This window comes from Delphinapterus leucas, chromosome 18 (assembly GCF_059928025.1).
Source record: "Delphinapterus leucas isolate spDelLeu-1000000601 "Yukka" chromosome 18, BTC_Dleu_Yukka2, whole genome shotgun sequence".
Lineage (NCBI taxonomy): Eukaryota > Metazoa > Chordata > Mammalia > Artiodactyla > Monodontidae > Delphinapterus > Delphinapterus leucas.
Genome location: NC_143146.1, coordinates 5,687,422 through 5,709,024, shown reverse-complemented (window position 1 = coordinate 5,709,024; position 21,603 = coordinate 5,687,422).

The window sequence follows — 21,603 nt, the reverse complement described above, 5'->3', positions numbered from 1 at the left end:
GAGATGACCGGATTTGCTCAAGCTTGTAAAACTAGTGACGGCCGGTTCCAGGGTTCGAGAGCAGGGCGCCTCTGTCGGAATCACTTGCTCTTCCCTCTAGATCACAGTACTTTGCAGAAAGAAGTTGGAAAGGTACATCTGGAGGCAGACATTAGGTGAAAACTGGCATTAGGTGTACAGTAAGACTGGATTTGGCAAGGAACCTTGCCCTGGTCCTTTGCGGGTCACTAGGAAGTCAGGGAGAAGGGACAGGTCAAATCGCCCCCTTCCAGATGCCACTTAGAGGCGGACTGAGGACTCCGTGGTAGGAGGCGTCTGGATGGCTTCATCCCAGCTTCGGGTGGGTCCTGCAGGTGGTCCCGCAGTTGATCAGGTGTCTGTTCTTAGAGCAGCCACATCATCATTCTCTTCAGGCTCGGAAGTGCACGCCCAGATCTCACCCCAGACCAACAGGCCAGAGGCTCTGGGGGGTGTCTTCCAGAGATCGGTGTTTTCGCAAGCCTTCAGGTGATTCGTACGCACTTTAAAGTTTGAGCACCACCTGCTCTGAATCCCTACCCCTATTATGTCTGACTAAAGGGAGACTTCATTCCCAATGTCTGAAATCTTAACCCTAGAAAGAGTCTTCCTGCCCTCTGTTCCAAGACAGCCACGTTTTTACATACCCGTTACCATCTCTTCTAGAAGCATTTGTTTGTATTCATACTTAAAATTGATTCTCTTCTCTCAACTGACTCTCTGAAATGCATTTTAAATTTATTATACAAGTTTTAAAGGTTACTTTCCATTTACAGTTATCATAAAATATTCTCTATATTCCCCATGTTGTACAATAAATTCTCGTAGCTTATTTTATACCTAATAGTTTGTACCTCTTACTCCCCTACCCCTGTATTGCCCCTCCTTCCCCCTTTCCCTCTCCCCACTGGTAACCACTGGTTTGTTCTCTAGATCTGTGAGTCTGCTCCTTTGTTGTTATATTCACTCATCTGTTGTAGAAAATGCATTTTTTTACTCTCATAGTCTTTTTTTAAATTTCCAGTGTGAAGTTTCTAACTATGTGTTGAAATTTAACCAGTCCCCATGTTTCCAAAAGGGATTTTTACCTTTCCAAACTAGAGGTGGAAAGAGAAAGGAGAATGCTTCTGGAATAAAAAAGAATTACATAAAATAAATGAGAAAGGAAAATGTCTTGAAATGTGTGTTAGAAATTGATATTGATTTGTTCTGGGAGCGCCTCTGCAGTTCTTACGCAGGACGAAAATGGACGGCCCGCGTGAGCCCATGAGAACCGCAAAGCTGACTTTGGCTGTCTTCCTGTAAAGAGGAGACGGTGGATCAATTCAGTTAAGAATCTAGTTAATTCAGAGAGAACGATGTGATTGGTTGTTTGTGGTTGTTAGGTTAACCTTCCCACTTGCCCACCTAACTGCATGAGACATTCTCTTTTAATGAACTATTTTGATATTCTAGACAAGATTTTTAAATTATGTCATTGTAAACTGGTTTTCCACAACGATAGCATGGGAAAGGTGTATTTACAGTCATGTTCCAGCCAAGCGTTATGTATGGTAAAGAATGACACCAGTCATTCCAATAATTCGAAGACATTGTATCCTTTTCTTCTAAGCGTCTACTTAATGCTAAACACACATGCACACACACACACTCAGATCAACTGCCCTTTTTAGCAAATGTGTCACAAAGCTTTGTTTCCAACTATAGAGGAAAATAAGACATCTGTCACGTTGTTTTCCTCCCACTTAAAAGCTTTTCCATTAGACAGTTGCACAGGATGAAACCAGATGGGAGAGCTGAGCTGCCGGGAGGAGAATGCCACGAGGCGGAGTGCTCTGTAGAGACTCCTCGAGCCGGGGGCCACTCCAGAAAGCTTCTGATTCTGTCCAGGAACCCTCAACTCGGACAATAACAGATGGGAGAGCTGAGCTGCCGGGAGGAGAATGCCACGAGGCGGAGTGCTCTGTAGAGACTCCTCGAGCCGGGGGCCACTCCAGAAAGCTTCTGATTCTGTCCAGGAACCCTCAACTCGGACAATAACAGATGGGAGAGCTGAGCTGCCGGGAGGAGAATGCCACGAGGCGGAGTGCTCTGTAGAGACTCCTCGAGCCGGGGGTCACTCCAGAAAGCTTCTGATTCTGTCCAGGAACCCTCAACTCGGACAATAAGAAGTGGATTGAGGGGCAACTTGAATACAATTTTCTACATAATCAAAAAGCATATACCCGAAGATTGAACTTGAGCTATAGCTTAGTGCATTGTTTCTGCGCTGTTCTATTTCAATAGCTCCATATGGAGACAATAAAGCAACAAGACAAATAGTCTGTTGTAAAGTTTCAGTGCTTCTCTCTGATACCCATTCATTCTCTCTTGTCAGGTTACCGATCCAACCCCCCAATTTTTCTCCCAATTTAGAGCACTTGAGCAAATACATTTGTCATTTATACCTAACTGGCGGTCTGACAGAAAATAGCAAATCTACCGCTAAGAACTTTTTCTGAAGTAGCTTTTCTTTTGAAGAGAAGAGGAAATATTGACTCAGCTGGGTTGGGAAGATACAAACTTTAGTTACCTTTATAGGATGCTTTTTATTTATGCCTCTGCTCAAGATCCATTTCAACTTTATTTTTAATTGCAGACAAGTATCTTTCTTTAGCTTCATGTTGACTTTGCCACTATCTTTAGGTTTCTTAAAATGCAGGCATTTGAAGAAGGAAAGTTTTATCTTGATTTTCAGACATTCTAAAACTTTTTTTTTAAAGAAATAATTCAAAATCCTGAAGTGAAATGCAGTCGTTGTAGTGTTCAATCTGATTGCTTACCATCATCAAGGCTGTTTACAGCCTTTACTTTTCCTCATTAATGTGCTACCCGGCGGTGCAGAATTGCTAAATTCATAGTTTCAGTTCCTGAGAAGACGATGCTGGATGTGAAGGAAACTCTTCTGGGGTCAACAAGAATGAAAATAGAACAAAACACTTCAGAGATCTGAAGGGCACATCAAGGGTCTCTGCCATCCAAGACAATTGTGGAATTGTTGTGTTGAGCAGTTTAGAAAAGAAGTTAAAGAAAAAAATGATGCTCTAATGCTAGACAGAACTCTGCTTCCCCATCTGACACTTGTGGTTTTCCTTTCCAACTTTTCGAGTTCCCCCAGGTAGAATCTCTGCGGTTTCTTGGGGAGACTTCAGTCTCCTGTCTTCCTCGGTAGCTTTGTAGAAGTGTAACAAAGATGTCAGTGTCACTGTCAGGATTTATAATTGTTGTAGAGTAAAGGAGGCTGATTCCTTTATGATTTCTTTGTGGGTCCTTTATAATCTAAGTAAGGTGGGTACCACGGTAAGGATGACAGGCAACTCGCTCCACACCCTCTTCCCAGGCTCAGTGAATAACTCAGTAGAATCATTTGAGAATAGTTCTTGACTCTTTTCTCTCCTTCTTCATCCACATCTAAATCGACCTAAAATCCTCTCCACTTACCCTTCCCGGCAGCTTTCTAACCTTTCTACTCATCTCCATCCTATTGTCTTTGCCCTTAGCTAAGTCCATGACACTATGACCTCTTTCTTTCTTGATTTCAGTTCACTCACCTGACTGTCTATCCATCCTGGAACTCTGTATCGGCTCCCCTTTGGATAAACTCCAAGCCCTGGTAACAGGTGTACATGGCCTGCTATGTGTGGTTCCAGCCTCATCTCTACCCTTGGGGCTGGTGTTGCGTCCCTCCCTTGGACCGCCTGGTACCTAGCACTCCCCTGTATCGCAGCCACCCTTCGTATTGCCCCTGCTTACCTACCTGCAGCCCCTACCAGATTCTGTGAAGACAAAAAAGATTTCATTCAATGGTATATTCCCGGAGCCAAGCTTGTCAGCCGTAGTCCCAGAAACCATCCAATGATTGGTAGAAATGAATGGTCCACTTAGACTGGTGATGAGGGATGGCTTCAAAGATTATCTAGGCCCTTGTGCATAATACATTTTACCATCATTTACTAGGCTTAGCCATAATAATAATAATTCTAATACTACTACTACTAATAATAAAATGCTACCTGCCTAGACCACTACAGTAATGTTTTTCCTTGGTTCCCTGTCCTCCCTGTATTCCATTTTCCTATTATTACTGTTAATTCCTTGAGATAGCGGGCTGTGAAGATGCAGGCTTGGCATTATTCCTGCCTCCTGAAGAAATCTCACACAAGAATGCATTTCACACCAGAGTGAAGCATGGCTGAAATACAGGAAAAACGGAGCCCTGCATTTCCCACGATTAAAGCTAGAATCTTCCTTGAATTTACATTGATGCGACTCAATGATTTTCCTTAATTTATACAGCACCTAACTCAGATCGGGAGGTGGTGGGATGCTGGGGGTGTCAGTGAAAGCTTTCTGGGGGAAGCGATGTCCAGGTTGAAGCATGAAGGACGAACGGGGTTAGAACCACGTAATATCTGGGGGGACAGAGAGCCGATGTCCTAGGTAGACGGAGTGTTCTACAGGGTGGTATGAAGTAAGATGTGCTCTAGAAACCGAAGGATGTTGGTGTGAGGAGGTGATGGTGAGCCTGAGGAGCACGACAGGTGGGTCGTACAGGGCTTGAAGGCCCCTTCGGAGGGTTTCAGAGTACACGCTTGAATAACGAGGAGCAGCTGAGGGATTTTAAGCAGCAGAGGACAAAGTCATATTTGTGCTTTAGAAAGACAATTCTAGAAAACGCAGTGGAAATGGATGAGAAGAGAGGTTGGCAAAGCGGTTAGGACGTGTAGAATTCTGGAGAGAAGGCAGTGAGCATAAGCAGGCTGCTGGACAGGGTTGAGAGACTCAGGAACAGCACAGATAACTTGCTGGTGGATTGTGAGGAGAGAGAAAGGAATAGGACAAAATCAGGGAGCTGCCCGGCTCCCGGTCCGGGCACCTGAGTTGGCAGGTGATCATTCACGGAGCCATGACAGGTTTCATATGGAGACTGGCTGAACTGCAGGTACTGGGAGGCCACCCAAGGAGGGCTGTCCGTTGGGAGCTTGACTCTATAGGTTTGAAGCTTGGGAGCTCTTTGGCTGGAGATGTAGATTAGACGGTCATTAGCACAGATAGAATTATTAACATTCTTGGACCAACCAGTGAGGGTGTGGAGAGGGAGAAGATAAAACACTTTAGGACAGAAACTGGAAAGATTCCAATGTTCAAGGGACAGGCAGAAGAGTTCCTTTAAAGCAGACTGAGAAGGAACAGACAGAGAGGGGGCAGGGGAACGCCCAGTGGGTTTTGTTTTGGATTTTTCTTGATGGGGGAGATGGGAGGGCATGAAAACCTTGACACGAAGGAGTGGCCATCCTCACCCCACCACCACACACCGCCACACCACCAAACACCACACCAGTGGTGTACAAAGCACAAAACAGAGATTTTTGTAAAATGATTTCAGCAGAGAAATCAAGGTGAAAGACAGATTTCAGTGGACTGAAGGTGAAGTGGAAGGTGAGGAAGATGACCAGACTAATATGGACAATACTTTCAGAAAGTTTGCCTGTGGAACAAAGGAATTTGCCACTAAAGGAGAAGATGTTGAGGTCAGGTCTCCTTCCCTTCCCATCTCTCGATGTGAACGACTTACATTTTTTAAAAGCTACGGACCCTGAAGAACGTTGGGGTCTGGAGGAACAGGTGGTGGTGCTAATGATGGTGGGAGTGGGCCGAGCCACAACTGTGTGTCACACCATGGTGCCCCGGGTGGGGGCGGAAGGCACACCGGGGCCGAGAGTCAGCCTTGGTGTAGCACCAATAGGTGTCATCAGGAGGCAGGGATGCCTTTTCATAATGATCTTTACACAGAGATGCTCAAAGGTGCCTTACGTGCCAGCAGGGCTATGGCAAAGGGGGACAGCATTTGGTAATTGGTTGAATGACTGGGAGAGTTCCTCTCCCCATCCATCCATCGTCTTCGTGAAGGAGGAGGGGAGGGGATCGTTTCAGGGCTTGGGTCAGAGGAGGTCTGGGGAGAGTTGAAAGGTTTGAAGCAGCCCCCATGGCGAAGTGGAGAGGGTGCTGGTCACGAGACTCAGCAAGCTCTGTTCGCATGAAGCGTGGCCTTGGCGGGATGGATGATGCTTCTGAAATGAAACGTATTTGAAATGTTTGTGGACCCCGTTCACTGAGTTGGTTGGTTGTGGTCAAGTTATCACAGATCCACAACACTTTTCATTCGCCTCCTTATCTCCGCTTCACAAGCCCACATAGGACCGGGCTTGTGTCCTCGCCTGGCTCAGAGGAGGCAACCTCTTCCTGTTTACGGCTGCATATGGACCCCTGCTCTTTCCCGAGTCCTTCTGATGAGATACAACGAGCCTTGGGAAAATACTAGGAAACTGGGAAATTAAAAACAAGGAGCCCAGGTGACATGCGAGCTCTCTCTGCAGTGGATTCTGAGAAAGTGAGAATGCTGACTGGAGAATGCTGACTGGGAGTTCAAGAAAAGGCAGACAGGCCTGGGAGGAAGCCCAAGACTCCTTGACGTGGTCTGGCCGGCGCGATGTGCCTGGAACTTTACAGCCACCTGCCTTCAGCCATCTCTTTGCCTCTAGTTATGAACAGTCTCTCTTTTTGTTTTTTTTTTAACGATGATGGCAAAAGTGTGGGCAGACTATCTCCAATCAAGCTTCCGAGCCCTCATTAATTTGTAATATAGTCGATTGTTGTCACTAAATATAAAACGCTTTACCTGCACTTAGAAAGGAATTGGCTCAGGACACTGCATGACCAGAGGGCATTTGTCTATCCCACTTCCTCCGCTGTCTTTTAAGACCTTTGTGCTCACAAGTGTGAAGAGTGAACAAGTGAAACCCCCCTTCCTCCGCAGTCCGTGTAAGTTGGTGGTTTGGGTTCAGCTCTTGGTCGCTTTCATGGCCCTTTTTATCCGTCCTTCCACCTCGACACCATTTAAAAGGAACCGAAGGGCAACTTCTTCATGGGTCTCAAGCTATTCCTGTATCAGGAACAATAGATTCTTAAGTACTACATGCATCCGAGATTTGTCTTGATGTGGTCCATTTATGTTAATTTGGGACTGTCCGCCGGGTGGGGGTGGCGGGAGAGAAGTAATTAGACTTGTGATGAGCGTGGAAAAAAACCATTTTCAGTCCTCACGCTGCAGCCTGAGCTTCACTCCGTTTCTTCTACTTGTCAGATCAAAATCTCAACTCCTAAAACTCAGCCATGCTTTGATTAATTACTTCATCCAATGAATTTGCAAATTATAGTTCTAGGTGATTTATGTCATTTTTACCTTCAATCTGATTTTTTTTTTTTGCATCGCTCTACTCACTGAGCCAGTCAGCCTTCACCTTGGAGAAGGCATGTTTTAAACATTGCATTATAGTGTTTTGTGCTTAGAACAGTTATATATAAAGGCTTTCAATAATATGTTGCAGCGTAACTAGAATATAGAAGAAAATTGTTATTCTATTTGCAGCTCAGACTTGGAAAAAATAGATTTCCTTTCTACTACCTCCAAGTTCTTTGAGTTGTGCCTCGCCCTCTTTTTCTCGCATGCCTCAATTTCTCTCCCTTGCCTGAATAATTCATGTATGAAATATAAAGCGTTGCTTTTAGGCTTTCCCTCAGCTCCTCCCCTCCAATTTCCTGTCAAGATGAATGAGTACAGTTATTTAACATGATTAAAATTTTTTTCTCCAAAATTAAAATCGGAGATTGATTAGGACATTGTGCAGTCATGGTTTATAGGTATTTTAATTTTTTCTTCTATCTTCTTTCATCCTCTTATATTTATTTTTCTTAATTTTTTTTTTCTCACAACGATTAGATGGAATGTATTTCAGAAAAAGTTAACCACAATGTGTAGTGTGTCCTTTTGAAAAAGAGACAGGAAAATGCCACTCCCTACTTCCTAAGCCCAGATCCTTCCTTGAAATTGGAAAAAGAACATCTCCTGCCTGTCACCTGAATCTTTGCTCTTGGGCATGTGGTTTCAGGTAGGGGCTGGCAGCCTCTTGGCCCCTGTGCTCTGAAAGTAGTTACTTAGGGGCTGTGCTTAGGTCCCAGGGAGCCTGGGGTGTTGGTTTCACGGAGGAAAAGCAGCAACAGCAAAGACTCAGGATTAGGCAAAGCAGGAATGGAAAAAACCCTGAAAGTAAAGCTCTTTCAGGAGATTGTCAACTACTAGCCAAGCAGATTCTGTTCACATTTACAACCTCTCACAAAGTTACATATTTATAAATGGAATAAACCAAGGAACTTGGGTCTCAAAATAAATAGATCAGTCCAGGTAGTCTTGCATTAATTTAAAAGAAATACCCACAATTGTGATATAAAGATTATAAATATTAATATTTTCCCTTGTTATTCAAACATGATATCCACGACACAGTTGTTATCCATGGGACCAAAAGAGAATATTATTACCAAAAATATTTAATAAAATCGTCTTTATTATGAAAGTGACACAAACCTCATTACTGCTATATTATAGAAAAGAGCGGAAATAATCCTCTAAGTCCACCTTCCTTGAAAACTGCTCCTAGTTTTTTTAATGCTCTTCTTTCCAGGCACTTTTTCTTAAGTGCATATTAACTTTTATGCTGTAATCAGAGTTGAATACATTTTTTTGTGCATTATTTACTTCCCATTCTACCATAAACACTTTTTATGTTAATTCTAGTATGTTAGTAATAATATTTCTTTAAGGGAATACACTATAATTTACCTAACCATTTCACTATTTGGGGATATTTAATTTTCTCTCACAGTTTTAGTATTATAAATAATACTGGAATAAACGGCCTGTGGCATGCAAGTATTTTAGGTTAATTTTTCAGGCTAGATTCCCATAAGTACAATTCCTGGACCAAAGTTCTTGGTATATCTACTGCCAGATTATTTTCCTTTTAAAGGAAACGTTTATAACGTCAAGAGCAACATATAAAATACCAGTGTTACTACACTTTGGCTGACATTTTGTTTTTATAACTTTAGAAACTGGTTTGCTAACTGGTAAAAATGCTTTTCTTCTTTTTTTGTTCAATATTATTTTTTTATTAAAAATGTAACATTACAGGTAAGGTTGAAATTCCTGTAGTTACTTTTTTAGTCCCATCTTTTTTAGTCCCATCACCTCTCTCTCTCCAGAGGCTACATTTATGAATTTGGTGTGACTCTTTCCAGTTCATCCTTTTGTTCATTGCCTCTACTGTTTTGGGAGTTGCTATCCTTAAATGATTAACAAAGTCTGAAACAGACATATCTTTAATGCTTTAAAGTCAGTCTGCCTTCTTGCATCAATTATCATATTGTTCAGTGTTTTTAGATCCACCTTAAAAAATGCTTTTCTTTAATCTTGATGTTTGATTCTTTATGAGGGTCTGTACATTTCATATGTAACTAACTAGTTGTGGGTTTATCTTCCTGAGTTATCTGTTCACAGGCTTTCTCGTTTAGCTCCACATTTCCAGATGTCTTTTACTCAACACCTCGCTTCCTGTCTCAGATGATTAATTCTCAACCCTCATCTCACTGGCATATTTGATGATGCCTCTTTCTTGAAACATTTTCTTCCTTTGCTTCCCTCACACCACCCTCTGCTGTTTCCTCCTCTCATTGACACCTCCTTCTCCATCTTTTTTTGGGCATCCCTTCCTCTATCCCTTCCTTTGAATGTTTGGGGTTTCTTTGTTCTGCATGCTCTTCTCACTTGCCACCCTCTTGCTAGATGGTTCCTTCCGTCCCCATGGCTATAAATATAATTCACGTATAGATGATTTATATATCCAGCCAGATCTCTCCTCTGACTCATATTTCTAATTATCCACAGCACATCTCTAACTCAACATCTCAAGATTAACACAGCTGAGGCTGAACTCTTAATTTCCCTCCAGTCTCTTCCTCTCCATCTTCACTGTCGTCTGCCTGGGAAGATTACGATCATGTTTAGCTAGCTTCCTCTCTGTTCCACATTCCATTTGTCACTAAGCAAGCAAAATTAGCTTTTGTGTCTCCCCTGCTTGTTATCCTTCAAAAGCTTTCCATTGCACCTGCAATAAAATCTGAATTCCTTGACCTGGCCTCCAAGACCAGGCGTGATTTGCCCCTGACTACTTCAGTAATCTTTCTTGCCTTTTCTCCTCTTCCTGTCCAGCCATTTTGATCTTGCCCTTCCTCAGACAGGCCAAGTACCATCCTGAACGAGGAACTGCAGTGCTCCTGGATCTGGCGTTCCCTGAGTCATCACCTGGATCTTAGTTCTTGCTTTAATGCCACCGTCTCAGGGAGAAGTTTCCACACCTCTCCATCTGAAATATTTCCCCCATCTTTTTAATTTCTATGATGGCATTTGTTTCCTTGGTAACCCTCATCACAGTTTGTACCTTTTGTCACCCTCCTTGCTCTTTCATTATCTCCCCCTCTGGACTGTAAGCTTCGTGGGGATAAGGGTCATGTCTTTTTATCCCATTGTGCCCAGCATACCTGGTACAGCGCAGTGCTCAGTGCATAGCTACTGAATGGATGTGCACCAACAATGTTTGGTGGTTATCTTCTGCTGCTGAGGAACCACTGGAAGAGCTCAGTGGTTAGACTGGGGTTTGGGAAGATCATTCGGCAGAAGCCCGAAGAATGGATTATGATTTCCAAATTGGAAACCAAGTGGCCCAGCTATTTTAATCTTGAGGCTAGAGATGATGGGAGTCTAAAGGAAGGCGATCAGACATCGAACGTACTAAGTACAATGCTGGGTGCAAACGTGAAAGAGTCCATTCAGGTGACAGTCAGCAAACTCCACTTTGCAATGTAGTGTGTGTGTGGCGGGGGGGGCAGAAGACCCATTGCTTAAGGTTGCAGACGGAGTGCAGAGCTGAGTCAAGCAGGTGATGAGTGTTCTTCTGGAAAGGAGAGAGAGGGTGGGCAGTGGAGGGGAGTGTAAGACTGAGGAAAGGCTTTTCACTTCAAAGGAAGCAGCTTGGGCACATGCTCATACTCTGAGGGCCACAGATGGAATAGAGGGGAGGAGCTTGGCTACGGAGGAGGGAAAGAAGCCCACAGGGAGCAAGCCTAGTTGGTCTGGATGATGTGTGGGGTGGGGCTGGGGGTCAGTCTTGAACAGGAGAATAAGAAACGCTTCTCTTTCTCTGAGACTGACGTCAACAAGGGGATGGTAGGCGCAGTTGGCACTGTTGTCATTGGTGTTATTCTTATCCTTCTGGTTTTGGTGGAAGCTCCTTGAGGATGGGACCTGATCTCACCTTTCGTCGGCATCTTCCCCATTGCCGACCTCATTTCTGAGCACAGAAAAGCCCATGCATCGTAGGTTACTATGCGAGGTGAGGATCTAATCCTGTAAGGCATATCCCCACCGACTTGTTGGAACCCTAAAAACCACTTCCAAGTCACATGCGTCACATCTTCAGCCAAAAAGCCAGCCTCCCAGATCACAGTTGGCCAGGTTCCTCCTTGTCAGCATCCCACAGCTGGGCACCATCATGTGCTTCACTTATCAAAACATTCCTCCCACCCACCGCCCTTTCTTCCCAGCAGAGATGGGCTTGCTCTCTTTTGCTCCTTTATTGAAGTAGGAAGGGTGACAGCCTACAGTGGGGACCAGTGGCTTTGGTTTTCTTATAGCGACAACCATGATGCGTGGCTGTGCCCTCACACCTGCTGCCCATCAAGACACTGCTCCATCGTTTTGTTGGTCCTTTCAGTTCTGTGGGCATAGAATGAAGTGCAGGGGAGCAGGTGAGAGGAGAGTGGAAGACCCTTGGGTCTTCCCAGTGAGCGGTACAAATGGGTCCTGGCTCTGAAATGTTGTCAGGCCACAGGTGTGTTACTGTAAGTGGCCACGCTCCCCTCTGGACTTTTGATCCTGACGCGGCCATTAGCTGCCTCTCACTGTGACCGTCATTCACGTGGGAGAAACACACAAAAATAGAGAGGCTCGGTCTCACCCTCGCTCTGCGCTTCTTTGCTGTCGCTTCCTGTGGACAAGAGGAGGATTTCGTTCCTGCTGTGAAAGTCATTTATCAACATCCCATCCACTGAGTTGTGCGGTGGCCTCTAGTTAATCCTGATGGGATATTATTACTGGCTGAACAGGCTCAGGCAGGAAATGGCAGCTTCAGAAAGAAAGATTCTTTAAATGATTAATTTCAGCAAAAAAAAATGTATATACTCTTAGATTTTCAGTACATTTTTATATATGCTACAGATTTATATATATTATATATTCTTGTAATTTTTCTGTAATTCATTTATTGATATATATGTATACACATCCTATTTCCTTATATCTCTTAAACTCAGAAATACTCTTTCCCTTTGCTTGTGTACAGCTGGGTTTTTCTGGAAGACGCAGAATTTACGGAGGTTGGAATGGGTCGGGGGGACACTGAACCACTCAGTGTGGGGAGGTCGTGAGCATCAGCTGATGCTCAAACATGGGGGTCTTTAGGAGGGGGTAACGTGCCTCCAAAGGTCTGAAGCTTCACAAAGTCTCAGAACTTATAAGTATACATTTTCACATATAAGTGAAGTGAATAAGCGGCTTGAGAATGCAGTGCTAATTCGTGCATGCTAATCGCTTACCTTTATAACTTGCATAAAGATGTTAAAAGTTATTTGGGGATGTGATCCAGTCACACAGATTCTGCTTCTAGACTTTTGAAAATATCTACGTGTGTTTACTTATCTTAAGCCCTAACATGACACCAGTAAACAGGTATGAACAGTGGAAAGTGGCCTGAGAGCCCAAAGCACGGCAGGCTTACTTCACCCAGGCTCTGCACATGGTGACTACGGCCTCTGCCTCTCCGTATGCCAGCTCCTCAGATTTGGGGTTCTCATGGCATTTCACAAGTCTCAGCTTGTGACCTCTCAGCAATGTGATCTGATCTGTGTCTAAATGACTTCTTTGCCTTCTCAGACCTGCTGGAATGCTACCTTTTCATTGTAATTTCATTGTAATTTTCAGGGATGATAATAACAGGGATAGCTATTGTTAATGTTTTGCTTATTTCCTTCCAGTGTTTTTATTACATATATACAACATGGGGAATATACACGGTACAGTTCCTTTATCTGTTTTTTGTTTTCATGTAACTTTATGTCATAGGTATGTCCCCTACCCATGAAGAGGGCTTTGTAATGCCTCACGGTGCTGTAGTCCAGTGTATGAATGTATCAATAATGCATATACACACCCTCCTCATGTTTGCCATGAACAATGTTGCCAGTTTTGCTACTATAAATAATACTGTTACCGTGACCCAATGTGCCCATTGCTATTTGCTTAGGATAGATTCTGGAAAATGGAGTCAATTTTACTGTTTTTTTAAAATTTAATGAATGAATGAATGATTTATTTTGGGCTGCATCAGGTCTTTGTTGCTGCACTTGGGCTTTCTCTAGTTGTGGCAAGCGGGGGCTACTCTTCGTTGCGGTGCGCGGGCTTCTCATTGTGGTGGCTTCTCTTGTTGTGGAGCACGGGCTCTAGGTGTGTGGGCTTCAGTAGCTATGGCATGTGGACTCAGTAGTTCTGGCACGTGGGCTCAGTATTTGCAGCACCCGAGCTCAGTAGTCGTGGCACACAGGCTTAAGTGCTCCGCGGCATGTGGGATCTTCCCTGACCAGGGATCGAATCCGTGTCCCCTGCATTGGCAGGAGGATTCTTATCCACTGTGCCACCAGGGAGGTCCCTCAATTTTAGTGTTTTAATGCATATTCATTGAATACTTCTAGAAAGAACATACCAAATTATAGACCCAATATTGTTCTTTTGCTAAAAAAAGGATACCATCATCATCATGAGTATCAAATTTTTAAAAACTTTTTGTTAATTTCATAGGCACTGAATGATGTCCTGTTGTTTGAAACCATGTATCTCTATAAGCAAGAGTAATCATTTTTTTTTTCACCATCCATTTGAAACTTTTCTGTGATTCATTTACTGGTGCTCATTGTTCTTTTTTTTTTTTCTTAGTTAAAATGATGATAGGGCTTCCCTGGTGGCGCAGTGGTTGAGAGTCCACCTGCTGATGCAGGGGACACGGGTTCGTGCCCCGGTCCGGGAGGGTCCCACATGCCGCGGAGCGGCTGGGCCCGTGAGCCATGGCTGCTGAGCCTGCGCATCCGCAGCGGGAGAGGCCACAGCAGTGAGAGGCCCGCGTACCGCAGAAACAAAAAAAAAATGATATATATTTCCTTTGATCTATTTCAATTGTTTTTAACCTTGGCTGCACGTTAGAACCATCTGTGTGCTTTTAATACATATACTAACACCAGACTCCTCCCCAGTGATATTGATTTAACTGGCCTGTGTGAGGACACCTAACACTGGCATTTTTTAAGCTCCCCCGGTGATTCTGTTGCTGTAGTTTAAGACCACTGATCTAGAATCTCCAGATACTAACCTGTCCCCTTGTTATTTTTTTCTGTTTAATTAAAAACATTTTTACAGACGTTTGCATTTTCAAAAAGTAAAGTCCCAACATGGGTTCCATAGAGCTTGATATATATACTCAGAAGTGAGACAACCTGGGATTAAATCTTGCCTTTGTCCTTTATAAACTATGTCATCTTGAGCAAGTCACGTTATCTCTCATAAGCTCTGTTATCTCTGCTGTAAAGTAGGATTAATTTATAGTATATCTCATACCTTTATAAGAAAGATTAAATCGGTTGGTATTTGTAAGGCACATACAATAGTATCTAGTACATTGTAAGTCTAAACAATTTTTTCTTTTATTATTTCTTTCATTGGTTTTACTATAACGAAGTCTTTTTTGACCTTGAGATCAGGGAGATATGGTTGTATATTGTGCCCTAAATTTTTTTTTTTTTTCTATTTCTTGTTGCCTCTTAAGTCCATATTTCTCCGAGTCCTGGGATGAAGTCCCCAAATCCGTATTTCCGCATAACCACTTATTTATGATTTTAGGGTACCAGTAAAGTTTGTTTTCTGATATTATCTCAACTTCTAACACCCACGTAAGATGGCCTTAATGCGTACTTTGCTGTGTTTTGGAAGCACGTCCTCTGCTGGGCCTGGCCCCATCGACCGGTGTTTGTCTGCACACCTCTCTAGATCTCAGACAGACCAAGTGTCAAGAGGCAGCAAATTGCTTTCCAAATACCTAACGATGACAGGTTCCACATACCTCTGCAGAAATCAGAAGGAACTCATAATATGGCAGGCACATGATGAGCGGGTGCAAACTGACCCAGGGCCGTTACTGCAGAGTATTTTACTTCCATGATATCCGGAAAAGGTGATTAATGATACAGGGATTTGAAATTTGATTACAAGGATTCTGAAATGAGCCATAATAACATTATGAAAAAGCACATCTTAGTAGCTTTGGTGTTCTCTTGTATCACCACCTCCTGCACAGGCATTCCTTCAGTTCTGTATGTTGGGTGTCCAGCTCGTTGTTTGAGTTCATAAATTACATTGCACAATAACTTAAATGGTAGGAGTTGAGTAGCTGCAAAAACAACAGTAACATTTTTAGGCATTTCACTTTGGGGAAAACCATAAACGGCTTCTTTGTCTTTGATCAATTTCCCATCAGCTCTGTAGGAGCAGCGGTTCCTGCAGAGCTTGCTTTCAGGAGTGATAGTATCAGCAAACACAGGAGGAGGAGGGGTGTGCTCAGCTGTAACTATGCCAGGGTATTGGGAGTTTTGCTTGGTGTGTCTGAGTCAGCCTCCGTTCTGTGGTCCCTGCTTTTATTTCCCAAGATGCTACACTAGTGATGGAGGCTATTGAATGTATGGCTATCTTAGAGGTACCCAGAGGCTTGATCCAGTTTAGCAAGTCTATGGATATTCACACACTTTCTTTCTTTCTTTCTTTTTTTTTTTTTTGTGGTATGCGGGCCTCTCACTGTCGTGGCCTCTCCCGTTGCGGAGCACAGGCTCCGGACGCGCAGGCTCAGCGGCCATGGCTCACGGGCCCAGCCGCTCCGCGGCATGTGGGATCCTCCCGGACCGGGGCACGAACCCATGTCCCCTGCATCGGCAGGCGGACTCTCAACCACTGCGCCACCAGGGAAGCCCCATTCACACACTTTCTATCTTGTAAAATGTAATCACCAAAGGCTTCTACAGCGGGGATACATATGTATATTTCTATGAATATATATATGTGTATATATATATTGCTATGAATCTCTTTTTTTTAACTTTTATTTTAAAAATTTTTCTTTCTCAAACCGTTTTCCCATTCAGGTTGTTACATAATACTGAGCGGAGTGCCCTGTGCTATACAGTAGGTCCTTGCTGGTTATCCATTTTAAATACAGCAGTATGTACATGTCAGCCCCCAAATAAAGAAAATAGTGCACACTTTTAAACTTTTATGAATATCATATTCTTACATATGGGATTTTTAAAATCATGTGTGCTCAGCTTTGCAAGGGTGCTGGGAGATCTAGCCCTAGAATTTAAGCCCACTGCTGAGTTAAAAGCCTGGCATAGAGAAATGTTTGTTGAATGAATGAAAAGTCATTTGCTATATTGAAAACCAGTAAATGTATTATCTGGGTCATTGACCTGTATGCCATTGATTTGCAAGTCTAATACCCCGTATAAGTGAAAAATATTGGACTACACTGTCTTCTATTATACGTTGAGTCAGATTTCTCCCAGTCATAATAGAAGTACTGTAAGTTGCATTAAGACTTGGAGGCCACCAGGGTACCATTTAGGGCAACAAGACTGTTGATGAAACTTCGGCTCACACAGATTCTGAAAGTCTTTAACCCGTTCCCAAGGAGGAGGCTGAGCCTTAGGAAAACCTAGCTCTCTGGATCCCCTTTCTTGTGGCCGTAGGCTAAGGATGGGGGTGGGGTGGGAGAGAAACAATTATTTTTCACCAACTCCAGCCGCTGCAGGAAGAAGCCTGCTCCAGCGGGTCACGTTCCTCTTGTTTACTGGCTGCGGCTGTTTCTGTTGCGTAGTTCTTTTGTTTTCTCCGGGTGTAATCTCTGTTGCACATGGCGTTCGGACAATGCAGACGACCCTGTCTTCGATGCGCAGAGTTCTCTGTCAAGATACTGTTGTCCCTTACTGGGCCCAAGTCCCATTTTAGTAGGAGAGAGAAAAAAAAAGAAACAATGGAGACAAATTTAGACACTGATGGGAAAAGAAATTCGGCTCTCACTGTCCGCCAGCCCTCTGTAGTTACGCCCATCAGGCCATTTCCTGTGACCTTCTCAGGGACTCCCAGCCACGCAGAAGAGCTCCTGAAACCCAAGGCAGACGACAGATAATTAACTTGTGGCTCACCACGTCCGTGTAAGTTCACTTCCCAGGCATCCCTTCTCTAAAAAAAACCACAGCACTACTAATAACACCAAAAAAAGAAAAAAGAAAAAAACAAAGCTTCACATATTCCAAACAGAAGCAAGATGATCTCTCCGTTAAGATCTAGACTTGATCGTTATCAACGTTTATTTTCCGTTCGTGGCCAGCATTAAATCTTGTACCAGATGCGTATTCGGCCTTTGCACGTTCGCTAGCCTGTATCCTCCGATGGTGGGTAAAGGTGGGGTCTCACTAGGTCCATCCTTCATTCCTTTTCGCCATTCTGAACAAACAGCTTTATCTCATATATTTATCTGCTCTCTGCTCCCCCTAACTCGAGACAGTGTAAATTTACCCAGAGATGTGAAGAGATATTTATCAGCGTATAAGATGGATGACTGATTTCAGAGGCACCCAAACTGTATGCTATTTATGCTGGTATACATGCGTCTACTGCAGTGGCCTAGATAATAAGTTCAATAAGCAATAACAGTGCCATCTCCTTTTGGACTGTCTTGTTAATGAACTGTGAAACTAGACAGATGCAGTCAGAAATACATAACACTGTTTCACACCGGAATAACGTCTGGTTTGATATCATCTATTGCATTACTGGGAGGTCTCATTTGTTTGGTCGCTGAGTGTCTTCTATTTTTTAATGTCTTTAATAATTATAGACCTATTTTAGTGGGAAATACAACTTGTAGGTGCATAGCATCAGCATAAGCACAATGATCGTAAATATCCAATTTTTTAGGCAGATTTAAAATCTCATAGAGCAGGTTCCATACTTATACCGGACATAGTTATTTGAGCAACCTTATGGACCAAATATACCATATTTTACTTCATTTATGGGGGTGCAACTCATCGAGCACAACTTTCGAAGCCTGCAAGCTTTGTTCCTCCTTTCAGTTCTTGGTGGAGTTGCTTCCCTTCTATTACTTCTCTCCCTAAGTGTCTGCTTCTTACATGTGGAAGAAAGAGGATGCAGTAGGGGGCATAGAGGAGAAAAGTAACAGCAACCAGTAATTGATTACTGAATGAGGAAGTTGAAAGACCAGAACTGAGAAAAAGAAATCCATCGTTTTCTTATTTCTCTTTAGTCCTGAAGAAGCAGCCAACTGGCTGATGCAGTTGCGAGGTCTAAAGGGGTTTGACATGGAGAAAACTAAGGGGGAAAATGGCAAAGTGCAAATGCACACTCTTCCGCATGGATCTTTTATAATTTTTCCTAAAATGCAAACAACTTTCTAGTTTCCCCCCGAACATTATCCCTCCCAAATCCTAGGCATCTTTGGTAGCAGAGATGAGCACATTTCACTCGAAAGGTATTTGCAACACTGTATTAAGAAACCTAGAAATTTTAACCTTTGAATCTCTTCCTTCTCTCTCCTCCCATTCTCTGTGCAGCACGTACTGGGTCTCGTCTGACACAATCTTGCCAGGAAAGCTCAGAGCTCTCTGCGCGGCGATGCCTGGTATCTACGACAGCCCAGCCTTCTGTATCTCTTCCCCCCCGACTCCCCATCTCATTCCCAGTCTCTGTGGGCTGCATCTTTTCTCCCTTTCCTTCCCCTTGTTAGTTTGCTCTCCCTGGGTTGTTATCAATCCTTTTAGTTACCACTGTACTGCTTGCTGCCAAGTTTTTAGGATGCAAATTGGAAGTGAAGAGGTTGTACTACATCATGTGAGACAAAGTTATGCAGCTAAAGCAGCTAAAGATTTTATAAACGTAATAATAATTCTATGTTAAGCTCTTATTATATGTTCCTTGGATATGTTCATTCACACTGTCCGTATGTTCACTGCTCATATGCTCAGTTCAGTGGTCCTTCTTCCTATTCAGAGGGTGTATACAATCTGGGACAAAATTTTGTTCTGTTCTCCTCTCTAAATCCTCTCCTTAATCACGGACCCCATAATCACAGGGGAAGACAGAGCCGTCTCCAAAAGGCTGGAGAAGAGAGCTTAGAACAGGGTGTCTCAACTGCACTGACTACTGACATCCTGGACTGGATAATTCTTGGTGGGGGTGGGGTGGAGGCTGGGGGCGCTGTCCTGTGCCTTGTAGGATGTTTAGCAGCATCCCTGGCCTCTACCCTAGATGCCAGTAAAACTTGCCCCTCCCGTGCCCACCGCCTGGATGTGACAATCAAAAGTGTCTCCAGTCATTGCTCCGTGTACCCTGGGAGACAGTATCACCCCTGTTGGAGACCCATCCACTGGGTTAGGTTCTTGTAGCAGTGATTGCCTTCTTGTTGCTAGTGACCATGGCAACTTGTTCTGCCTCAGAGCAGCTGAACTGTACCTCCCTCATCCTGCGTTTCTCTGTCTTCCAAGAACTTTACATGCCTCATTTCTTCAAATCCTTCTACTCAAAAGGCACCTCCACGGAGAGATCCTTCCTGAGCATCCCTCTTAAATAATGCTCCTGCCTACTCGCTTCTGCCACCTCTCTCTTCCCAGCCTACTTCATGGTATTTCATAGCCTTGATCTCTACCTGAATTTATCTTATATTATCTTTATTTTTTGTCTGTTGTTGGCCTCATCCACTGGAACATAAACTCCTTGAGGGCTAAAATTGTAACTTGTTCACAAATGTATTCTATGCAGTACTTGACACCTAGAATAGGGTATGTATGTATTTGTGGAAGGAAAGAAGGAAGGACAGAAGGAAGGAAGGAAGGAAGGAAAGGAGGGTGGAATAAATGAGCGACTGAGTGACTGAGCCACCATCCCTGCTGCAGGCTAATCCAGAATTGGCCGCTGCTTGTTGGAGAAAAGCACATGGGGGAATTTGTTTGTTTGCTTATCTCCCAGGCTGGAGTCCTCACAAATCTTTCAGTTTCTGTTCATTAATAACTGGTTAAGATTATAAATTCTTAAAACTACAAATAGAAGTACCATATGACCCAGCAATCCCACTACTGGGCATATACCCTGAGAAAACCATAATTCAAAAAGAGTCATGTACCAAAATGTTCATTGCAGCTCTATTTACAATAGCCTGGAGATGGAAACAACCTAAGTGTCCATCATCGGATGAATGGATAAAGAAGATGTGGCACATATATACAATGGAATATTACTCAGCCATAAAAAGAAACGAAATTGAGCTATTTGTAATGAGGTGGATAGACCTAGAGTCTGTCATACAGAGTGAAGTAAGTCAGAAGGAGAAAGACAAATACCGTATGCTAACACATATATATGGAATTTAAGAAAAAAAAATGTCATGAAGAACCTAGGGGTAAGACGGGAATAAAGACACAGACCTACTAGAGAACAGACTTGAGGATATGGGGAGGGGGAATGGTGAGCTGTGACAAAGCGAGAGATAAGCATGGACATATATACTCTACCAAACGTAAGGTAGATAGCTAGTGGGAAGCAGCCACATAGCACAGGGAGATCAGCTCGGTGCTTTGTGACCACCTGGAGGGGTGGGATAGGGAGGGAGGGAGGGAGGGAGATGCAAGAGGGAGGAGATATGGGAACATATGTATATGTATAACTGATTCACTTTGTTATAAAGCAGAAACTAACACACCATTGTAAAGCAATTATACCCCAATAAAGATGTTAAAAACAAAACAAAACAAAAAGATTATGAATTCTTTCCACCATGGAAGACTTATCAGAAAATAGATTCTCACATCAAGTTGAATAGGTCTATGGTATTTAATCTTTCTTTCCCCTGGAAAAGAACATTGTGAGACCATCGTTGTTCCCTTTTACTTTTCTAAATCATTATCAAGATGCCGAAGGAAGGGATGCTAGTGGTTTAACCAGTGGTTCCCTCCCTAGGTCTAATTTTGGTTCTTTAATTAAAAGAAAAAATATATAGTATGTATATACATTTTTTCTTTTTTTTTCTTCCCTGGGAGGAAATGAACTTTGGAAGCAAGCTGGTACAGAATGTGCTGGAACTCTCAGTGTTTACTTGTATTGAGAGCCTCCCTCTAGTAGGTAGAAGTATGGTTTTGCAAACAGTCTCATCATTTGTGTGGATCCCAGGGCATACGAGTTTACACTCTGCTGCTAGGGAGGGAGGTACAATGCCTGGTGAACACGTCTATTTTGTGTCTCCTGGAACCACTGGTCATCTCTGTGTCACCCTTACTATTGCTTTAAGGAAGCGTGGCTTTATGTTTAGGGCAGGGTCTGTGGGCAGACTGCCTAGGTTCAAATACAGCCTCCACCATCTACTACTTCTTTTTCCTTGGAAAAGACATGAAACCCTAGGCCTTACTCTCCTCATCTGTGAAATGCAA